Genomic DNA, 10,692 nt, shown 5'->3' on the forward strand with positions numbered 1-10,692 from the left:
CATCGGCCCGTCTGGCCGATGTCGCAGCTCAACGGAACTCTGTACACGACCTCATCGATACAGGGAGCAAAGTGCATGGCACGTTTTTTTGTGCAACCTTTCTGGTTCACTTTTCCCTTCCCATGATTTTTACCATGGAGCACAGCTTGGCCAGTTTGCAGGGGACTGTGAGCACGACGTCAACCCCGTGTTTGCGACCAATCTTCTTCCAGTTTTGCGACACAGAATGCACACACGGCATGACCGCAATCTTTTCTTTTTTCCTTTTATCCTGGGTGTTGGTAGCATTTGTCCTCTTTAACAACGTGCCACCCACTGCAACTAGCAGACTGACACAGGGTAACAACCCATGCTGAGCAGGCGACTCGCTTGCAGAAGCTATGCTTTATGTTATGCAGACAAGACTTTTTCAACGCTGAACTAAAGCAGGAAATAGCAATTCTGTTTTTTTTTTTCATTTTACGAGCTTACTGTGAGATCAATCATAAGGTAACAGACCCTACTTGGACCGTGGCAAAAATTCTCAGCTAACATGCTCAACTCTATTAAAAACCATGGTAACATCCAAAAACTGCAAAGCATCATTGGCTGGTTGTTCATGAGTGAATGATATCGAACTTAATGAATGATAATGAATTGGTTCCTGTGTGGCTCCAGTGCTATGTGAAATATTTTTAGCAAAATTTGACCGGCAACTTCAAGCCAAGCTAGTGGGACAACCTGTAGGTAAAGTCTACAGATATTTTAGGTTGTTTTAAACAATGCTCAAGTTCATTATCATTCACTCATGAACAACCAGCCAATGATGCTTTGCAGTTTTTAGACGTTACCTTGGTTTTTAATCGAGCTGACCATGTTTGCTGGGAATTTTCGCAACGGTCTAAGAAGGGTCTGTTTCCTTATGATTCAACTCACAGTAAGCTAGTAAAAAAAAATAGCTATTTCCTGCCTTAGTTCATCATTGAAGAAGCCTTGTCTGCATAACATAAAGCATAGCTTCTGCAAGTGAGTCGCCTGCTCAGCTCGGGTTACCCTGTGACAGTCTGCTAGTTGCAGTGGGTGGCACGTTGTTAAAGAGGACAAATGCTACCAAGCTACCAACACCCAGGATAAAAGGAAAACAGAAAAGATTGCGGTCATGCCGTGTGTGCATTCTGTGTCGCAGAACTTTAAGAAGATTGGTCGCAAACACGGGGTTGACATCGTGCTCACAGTCCCCTGCAAACTGGCCAAGCTGTGCGCCATGGTCAAAATCATGGGAAGGGAAAAGTGAACCAGAAAGGTTGCACAAAAAAACGTGCCATGCACTTTGCTCCCTGTATCGATGAGGTCGTGTACAGAGTTCCGTTGAGCTGCGACATCGGCCAGACGGGCTGATGTCTAAATGACAGGCTCAGAGAACATGAATCGTCATTGAAGGTTCTCGCAGGTGGCACGCACCCATCTCTGCACTGCAGAAATCCGCAGTTTACGAGCACTAATGTTCTTAGCAAATCAAAACGCAGACTGGCCAGGGAGATAACGGAAGCTGTACAGAGTAAAGCAAATTCAACCACGTGCGTGAGTGTTCCCTCAGTAGCGCTGAATGATAAAGAAATAGGCTTCCTAAATAGTTAAAGGGTGGCACATATGAGTTCGGATAAGTAAATTTCCTGTAGGCCTGGTCTTTCTTGTGATAAGGTGGACGCAAATGCGTGATTCCGTGCTCTCGTGCGAGAAAAATGTCCAATAAACTGCAGTTGGAAGTTAAGCGTCTGTCCTGTCAAGTTCTTTCCTTCTATTACTGCTGTTTTCCGCTCATACAGTTTACAAGATGAAAATGTTAGCAATGTAACAAGACTTACCGCGTACGGTAGCTCCCACACGTCATGCTTGTTGCGCCCGTGTGCCGTGTCCGCTGCAGTCGCGAGCCAACACTAGTTAGGGTAACGAACGAAATGTGCGAAAGCTGCTAGTAATGCAACAATTGCAGTGGTTCAAAAGTAAAATAACTTACCTCGAATGTAAAGAAATCGGGCTTAATCCACTGACCATGCCAACATGACTATTTCAAAGACGCCGGATATAAAACACGCCGGTAAAGCTGGTGACTGTGGCCACTGTGGGCATGATGTCTTCACAAAAAAACGCGGTCCGATCGCGATGACCATGCCGATGGCACTTGCCGCAGCGCACGCAGTTCTAGGAAAATTAAATTTTAAGATTATTGATTTTGTCAAAATACAGTACAAAATTTTTTAAGCAGGAATTGTTTTTTATTTTAGATCTTATTTTCACCTTATTTTACCGCTTCAAGTGCAACTTTTTTGCAAGGGTTGTTAGTACGAAACCAACGCTTGTTCAGCCGTTTTCTGTCCGGGCGGCTGTTCGCGATCTTCGCGTCGGTAAGGTGTAAAGTGGCTAGGCATGCAGGTGGTATTCAATTGGTTAACCAGTTGAATAGATGTGGTCATTCAGTTGAAGCTAACAGGTTCCCAAATGGTTAATCATTTGGTCACATATGGTCATCCAATTAAAGCTGACTGGTGCTTAACTGGTCAACCAGTTGAAATTAACTGTTCTTCCACTGGTTAACCGGCTGACTTCATGTGGTCATCCAATTTGCAAACGCACACAAACACACGCGCGCACACACACGCAAACACACACACAATAGCACTTCCCGGAAACCTCATTCGTTTCGTGGACGTCTCGGTCAGAGACTGAAGTACTTTTTTAGGGCTGCCGTGTTGGTCACAAACATTGCTACTAGAATGTTTCAAATAATGGTTCTACTACGATTGGTAGTGCTTTTTCAATTCGAATGCGCACATCCAATTGGACCGACAAGCATTCCAATTGGGAGGCCAATTGGAACGCACTGTTCCAATGGTTTTCCAATTGGAATTTGTGACACCAATTGGACTGAACAAGCATTCCACTTGGGAGACCAAATGGCAAACGGTGAACCAATTGGAATGACCACTTGGGACTGTGAAGTCCAATTGGTCCTCCCTGTGGAAGTGCAGCATTCCAATTGGTTTCCAATTCATTCCATTTGAAACCAATTGCTGGGAACTGGTATGGCCAGTTGGACCCATTCACTTTTTTTGGCTGGGATCTGTCGAGTGACCCTTGTGCCAGCGAACGGAGAAACTTTATTCGTTATGCATTACTGGTAGGGCGTGCCTAGTAAAAACCAAGCACAGACAGGTGGAAATGTTAACTGTTATCAGTCGGGCCAGCTGCACAGACAACGCTACACTAACACACGGCTTCACGCATCAAAACACAGCTGATGTTCCCTGAACAGCGCGTAGCTGGCTTAGGTTGGTAGATTAAAACTGATTACTACCGTCAAATATAGCGAGCGTCTCAGAGTCTGGCAACGTTCGTTTTGTTCCATCATGGCGGAGCCCATGCTAGGGTGGCTAGAATGGGGAGGTGTGAAAAGCGGCCGCGAAAACCGGTCCCCAAATCGCGCCGATGCCGTAAGGGGCGCTGTACGGAGGGGCGCGGTAGAGTTACTGTATATGCTACCTTTAAAGGTAGCATATACAGTAACTCTAGGGCGCGGTATAGATATATGGAGGTACAAGAGAAAGCATCGGTAGCAAAGGGAAAGAGGAATGCTGCAATTATGAAGCACAGAACTTTATGGGGGTACAATAGGTACGAGGTGCTTCGAGGGCTGTGGAAGGGTGGGATGGTCACGGGGCTTACATTTGGGAACTCAGTGGTGTGCATGAAGTCAGAGGTACAATCCGGAATGGATGTAAATCAAAGGACGGTGGGCCGCCTCGCGTTGGGCGCTCACGGGAAGACGACAAAGGAGGCTGTAAAGGGAGATATGGGATGGACAGGCTTTGAAGTGAGGGCAGCTCAGAGCAAAATGAGATTCGAAGAGAGGCTGAGGAAAATGAAGAAGAGTAGATGGTCAGAGAAGGTTTTCAGGTATTTGTATAGAAAAAGCGTTGACACGCAGTGGAGAAAAAGAACTAGGAGGCTCACCAGTAAATATACGACTAACAGTGCGGGCGATATGGCAACAAGGAGCATTAAGCGGAAGGTCAGAGAGGCGGAGAGGACTTATTGGATGACAGCGATGGAAAAGAAGCCGGCTCTGAGTAACTACCGAAAGGGAAAAAACGAAATAAGGAGGGAAAGGCTTTATGATAATTCAAGGGGAAGCGCTTTACTGTTTGAAGCAAGGTCGGGCTGCCTTAGAACGCGTATTTATAAAGCGAGATTCAGTAACGAAGAAGAACAATGTACATGCTGCGGGGGAACTAAGGAAACGATGGAACGTGTACTTATTGAATGTGGCGATATTCACCCAGGTATACGTGTGGGCACGAGTCTACAGGAAGCCTTGGGTTTTAGGGACAACAGTGGAAAGCTAAACACGTCCGCGATAGAAATAAGTAAGAGACGGTTAGAGTATTGGTGGCAGAAAGGTAGAGATAAAGTACAAAAATAAATAATTGGGAAAAATAAGGTCATTCTGCCTTAAAGGACCCCTGACACCGAATTTGGAAACTCGAGATGCTTGTGTTGTTTGATAGTCCTGCATGCGGGGGCACTTCTGACCGATTATGAGTGACGAGCGTTGCCTTTAAGATATTTTAATTTGGTTTTAAAGTAAGCCTGAGTGCTCATCTGAATTTTGAACTCCTATCAACATAACCACTAGTATGACGTAGACGTAGGCCCCTTGTGACGTTGCAGAGGTAAAGCAAGTGTTGTCGACGTCACAGACAGAAATATGCGCGGTGCATGCACTGTGGTATATTTCGAAGCATGTTTGCTTTCCCACCTTCTCCTTCTTCGGTACGTGTCTGCAGGCAGCGTGAGCTCTCCGTGTGTGTGTTCTCCAACTGGCAGTTCAACAAGCGCGTGTCTGACGTCACCCAATACTGAGCGCACGTCATCACGCGTGTCCCGAGGCGCGACCGCCGCGGCGCGGCGCTAGTTTCTTATCCTCTTTCGGCGCGCGTTTTGAACCTACACTAAAAATGACCACAATTAACGCTGCTAGGATTATTTAGACATCACGTTGGAGGATTTACGGTGTCATTCCGTGATTACAAGACATAGACCTACTTATTACAACATAAATGTCACAAACAAGAAATCGGCTGTCAGGGGCCCTTTAAAGGAGTACTGACATGAATTTCAAAATTTTTCGGGTTGTTGCTCTAAATGAAAGCACGGGTGTCGAGAACCCTAAAAAGAGTGTCGTGGTGCCTGGGGATGCATTGCATATACTTTTAATACCGCTTGTTTCAACCAGCAGTTTCGGTTTCGAGAGGGCGGCTTCATAGTGACGTGTCAAGTCTGCCCGTGACGTCACGGGCAGACTGCAACCCACGAAATATGCACCTGCTGTCCTTTGCTGTCAGTCGAACGTGGTTCATGATGAGTGAACTGTCGTCCAGTGCCTCCGACAGCAATTTCTGTGATTTAGGCTGCATGCAGAACCCAGATTTCGCAAACCAAGTGAGCTGACTTGAAACGTCATAGGGCTTTCCATGCGGTGAAGCTGCCTTGCAGATGCTGGGAGATGAAAACTTTGAAATCAAACTTAAATATTTATACGTGTTTCCCGGATGCGGTGTGGGGAGAGCGTTAACACTACATGCCAAGGAAACCAAAAACGTCCGTTTTGCTGCACTTCAAAATCGTGTCAGTACTCCTTTAAGAGGCAGAGAGATGGACCGTGAATTTATATATTTTTTTGGTATAATAACATAGATTTAATCAATGTGGATAAGGTATTAGGCCAACATAAAACAAAGAAGGTTTTTTTTCTTTTTTTTTTCTTCGAGCCTGGTGGCAGACATGTCACTGCCCCGTTATAAAGGGGACGCTCATAGCATCCATCCATCCATCCGGTAGAGTTACTGTATCTGCTAAACTCTAGGGCGCGGGGAGTCGAGCAGACGACGTGCCACGTAGCGCTGCTCATGTCCGGCAAGCATGTCTCGCGCTATTAGTGTAACGAGCGTGTGGCGCCCTGCCTAGCCTAGTTTCATTACCTCGCCAGGTTCGGCAGGCAACCTTCTCTCCATGTGGTGGACATGGAGAGGAAACTCACGGAAAGTGACACGGGCTTCAACCTCACCTACTGGGATCAGGGAGTGATCTGCCCACGCCGCCTGCCGGCCTTATTCTACGCCGACGACATTGTGCTGCTGGCTGACAACACAAAGGACTTACAGCAACTGCTGGACATATGTTTAGAGGAAGCACAGGCCATCGGTCTGCGATTCAACCCCGCAAAGTCAGCATGCATGGTTGTGGTGAGCCAAGAGGACCGCACGCAATACACTGCAAGCAGGCTCATCCTCCAGGGAAACCCTGTAGAGTGGACAAACACTTACAGGTACCTGGGAGTAACACTGTCTGCTGCACCACATTACACACTCTACTATGAGAATGAACTCAGGCCCAAGGCAATAAGGAAACGTGCCTTTCTAAACACCAGGGCACTCTGGGCTTTTAACAAGTTCGAGGTCACCAGAGAACTGTGGAAGCCAGTAGCTGTCCCGGCCCTTACTTTTGCAAACAGTGTGCTCTGCCTGTCCCCCGGGACACGTCAGTCCCTGGAAATACGTCAGAGGGAGGCAGGTAGGGCCGCACTGGGGGTCCACAGGGGCGTACCAAATGAGGCGGTGCAGGGCGAGGTGGGCTGGTCCTCCTTTGAGGCACGAGAGGCAGTTGCGAAACTTGCTTACGAGCGACGACTGAGCCAACTCCCAGACGGGCGTTGGGCACGTGAGGTGTACAAGTACATCCATCTAAAGTGCATTAACACCAGGTGGGTGCTACGCACAAAACGCCTGGCCGAGCGGTACGGGGTCGCACCATGCCGACTCACGGAGAAACCTCAGCGGGACAGGAGAGCGAAGGTCCGGGAAGCTGTCCAAGAGGCCGAAAGTGCTGGCGGAAGACTGTCAAGTATTTACTCTCCGATTGGAGGGGGTGGGCGGACAACGGACCCACCCCACGTGAAGTTCGTGGTTCGAAAGTGACCGGCGATAGGTCCACGCCTGATCGGACGTGGGGCCAGGGGCAAGAGTCGGGAGACCGCGCATACACTACACAGTACACTTTAATACGATATCATCAGGGTACGCTAGGTAACACAAAAATACACACTGAGCTCAAAGAACAAAACAAAGAGAGATATGCGCGACAATAGATAAATGAACACTACGCTAAACTGTACACACTAAAAACAACGCTCGATGAATAAACACACTCGGGATGGCACCCGATTACGAAAAGTCCCGGCGAGAGAGAGGAGAGCCGCCGAACATGGCGCTTATCTGCGTGGTGTAGGGGGCACGTCGAAGGTCCGAGCTGGTGGATTCCGGGCTGCTGCTCCGCTGTCTACTGCTGGCCGAAGTTGGGCAGGAACACCAGTCCTACGCCACCGCCGAAGTTTCCACGAGCACCTGTCGCGGATTCGACAGCGAAGTTCAGGCTGCCGGCCACCGTTTGGCCTGACCTCCGACCCCTCTTCCACCCGCTGCACCCGTCCGGCGAACTCTGCTTCCCCACCGCGCAGGGTTGCCAGGTACTCGAAGAACAACCCGCCAAATTATGGCGCATTAATAGCCCAAAAGTAGCCAAACGTAGCCCATAAAAATAGCCCAAAATAGCCAAAGACAATAAATCCAGACAAGACGTTTTTATTTATTATTTACTGACACAGAGCGAGTTTGTACATGAAAGAACTGAATGTACAATGTATTAAGAAAGAGATCAAGCATGTAAAACGAGTGCAAGGGAAAAAAATATGGTTACATGAAAAACTTGTCGAGTGGCATTTAAACGTTGCTTTGGTTAGGACACCCCACCCACACGTCGAAATGGTCTCGCTTCTATCCTCTCTGGGTGGCCACACATATGCTAACACTTCTAAGCGCAAGTGAAAGAACCGTTGCTTGTGCACTACACAAATGTTCCAACATGTGTGCATGCCTCGTATGCACGCTTTCGGCTAGAAAGGTGGCGCTATCGGAAGACGGTGCGGCCATTGAGAGTCGTTTAATTACAAGCAGAGGCAGACCGCCCCATACACACACATAGAAATGGTCTCGCTTCCATCCTCTGTGGGTGGCCACACATATGCTAACACTTCTTCTAAGCGCAAGTAAAAGAACCGTCGCTTGTGCACTACACAAATGTTCCAACATGTGTGCATGCCTCTAAAGTTGTATGCGTGCTGTCGGCTAGGAAGGTGGCACTTAAGTTTACCCAGCCCGCAACAGGTTGCACGGTCTTGCATTGTCGTCCTTCCGCGGCGTCGGCGACTGGGGCCACAATGTCATAGTCAGTTTCCGGTAAAGAAAGTCCTCCCTTTTTGTTGTCCACAAAACTAGGATTGGACACTCACGCACGCTCGAAAAGGCCCTCTTGTTCCCTCCCCAGCGAGGAGCAAGCTGTGCGCTGTCCCGATGCATCGACAAAAGGACTCGCGCTTCCCTCCCTTGCACCCGCACCCCCCGTAACTATGTCGTGGGGCCGTCGCTACTATGGTTCAGTAAAGATAAGAAAAAAAAAGGAAGTGCTTCTCGTTGTGGGGGCACGGCTCAGAGAGACACACAACACGACTACTGAAAGCCCGCGGGTCGCACATTTCGTTCCCGCTTCATCCTTTCCGAGAGAGGGACAAGATGCACAACGACCCCAGCACCCCCCTCCCCTCGCCCTTTTCTTCCTTTTTTTCTTTAGGTGTAAAACACGCGTTGCTTTTTTTCTTCCTTATATCGCTCTGCCCGGTCAGTACCGGTCAGAAAGAAGGCGCGCGAAATGTCTATTGATGCACATTCACAACAATCTTGAAGCTAAACAACCACCAAGGGGTAGAAAAGACAATGAAATACGAGTTTTTTGAACGAAGCCAGAAAATAGCCCAAATATAGCCAAATAGCCAAAGATGAAAAATCCCGCCAACTCAAAAAAAAAGTAGCCCAATTTGGCTATTTATAGCCCAACCTGGCAACCCTGCCCGCGGTGACCGCGAGGCGGTAAATGCAGGAGAACGATCCTCAGGTCACGTGGGCATAAAGTCACGTGATCAAAGCGATAGCTCATCTATAGGTACATCTTCACCTAGGATAGTACACTGTACCTAGGAGCAGAGAGTGTGTCTAGGGACGGTTTAGGTACAACCACCGAACACGCGGAACACGTAGTACAATCGCGTGGTGCGTGATAGGTGTGTGTGAGAGGCATGAACGGGGTGGGCGTGTGTCCACAGCTTCCGAGCTAGTAAAGTTGCGTTAATTCGTTACCACTTAAAACGCGGCAGCCGTTTCAAGCACGTCTTCATTAGCACTGAAACCGACTCTTGGGAAAAGAAATACAGGCAAGTGAGGTGTGAAAACGCAATGTGAAGTGCTAAATGTTGAGAAAGCTCCTATGAACCAAGTGTACTGGCAACAGCTAGGTTGAGGCATTTTCATTGGTGTCATGTGTGCTGTCTACGTAGTTTCCGTGAATGGTTTGAGAAGTGTTTTGCGTTTTTTTTTCCTTCATGTATTGCATGAAGCTGCACACATTTTAAGTGTCCCGTAGAAATGCCTGTACGCAAGAAGAGTAGCTTGGGCTTGTTCGTGTACATACATAACGCAAGCGGAATAGCTCACACCGAGGCAGGGACGGTGTAAGCAAGTCGACACGAGAGCATGTGTTGTCTTGCTTGCTCCGTCGCTGTCTCAGTATGTGCTATTCCGCTTGCTCGTGCTAGGTCTAAGAAGTGCTAGCGCGCGCCCCGGCGCTTTCGCTGCCGTCCATCGAGAGCGTCCGACAGGAGAAAAGAATCGCTCTCCGCTAACTCGGGAGACGGGAACGCGAGGCTCACTTGTTGCGGGATCGGCAGGAACTGTAGGTAAACTGGGAAAACTTGGCATCGCCTCATAGGGAATAATCGAGCTCTTGATTTCTCTCGTGGTTGACGCTGCACCGTCTCTAGAATTCCCCAGAAAGCGATGTTATACGGAGCGGTGACGTCTGCATCGAACTAGCCAATGAGAGCGAGGATCACCCTCCTGGAGTTACCGCTTCGCGCGGTGACCGCGGCAGCGGCGCCCCTCTTCTTCCTTCTTTCCCGCCTGACGTCAGTCGCCGCGCCGGTCTTCCGGTGCGTCCCCCCTCCGCCGCCGTGTGCGCAGCGGCGTGGGCCAGCCTCTTCGACGATTGCCGCGCACCGTGCGCGCATTTTGTGACAAAGACAGCAACAGAGAAGCCCGCTTTGAGTCTCTACAGTAAGGCAAAACAAGCGATCGAGAAGGAACCGATGTATGAGAACTCAAAGGGAATCGGTCTTCTGTGCGAGGCGAGATGCGGCATGCTGCGAACCCGACTGCTGCGGGCGAGGTATGTTGTGTTGGCGTTTCGGTTTCGGTTTTGAAAATGCCTTGTAAGATGCCAGGGGGCGCCGCTCTGGTGTCGTTATTCTACCGGCGCACTTGTAAATAAAATCAGTGTGTGAGCAGTACTCGTTGTGAGCGGACGTACTTCTTTTCTTCGGCGCTTCGCGCCAACCCGCGTGTTCGGGGCTGGACGGCGTCCCCGCCGGCCGCGTTCGTCAAGCCGGTCTTCTTCGCCTGCTTCCCTCGTCGGGACAACCAGCCGCCGACACAGCAAGGTACACGCCCAACCTTGACACTACATGCCCGCTTTGCACCCTGGAAGACGAAA

The sequence above is a fragment of the Rhipicephalus sanguineus genome, chromosome 6 (genome assembly GCF_013339695.2).
Source record: "Rhipicephalus sanguineus isolate Rsan-2018 chromosome 6, BIME_Rsan_1.4, whole genome shotgun sequence".
Taxonomy (NCBI): Eukaryota; Metazoa; Arthropoda; class Arachnida; order Ixodida; family Ixodidae; genus Rhipicephalus; species Rhipicephalus sanguineus.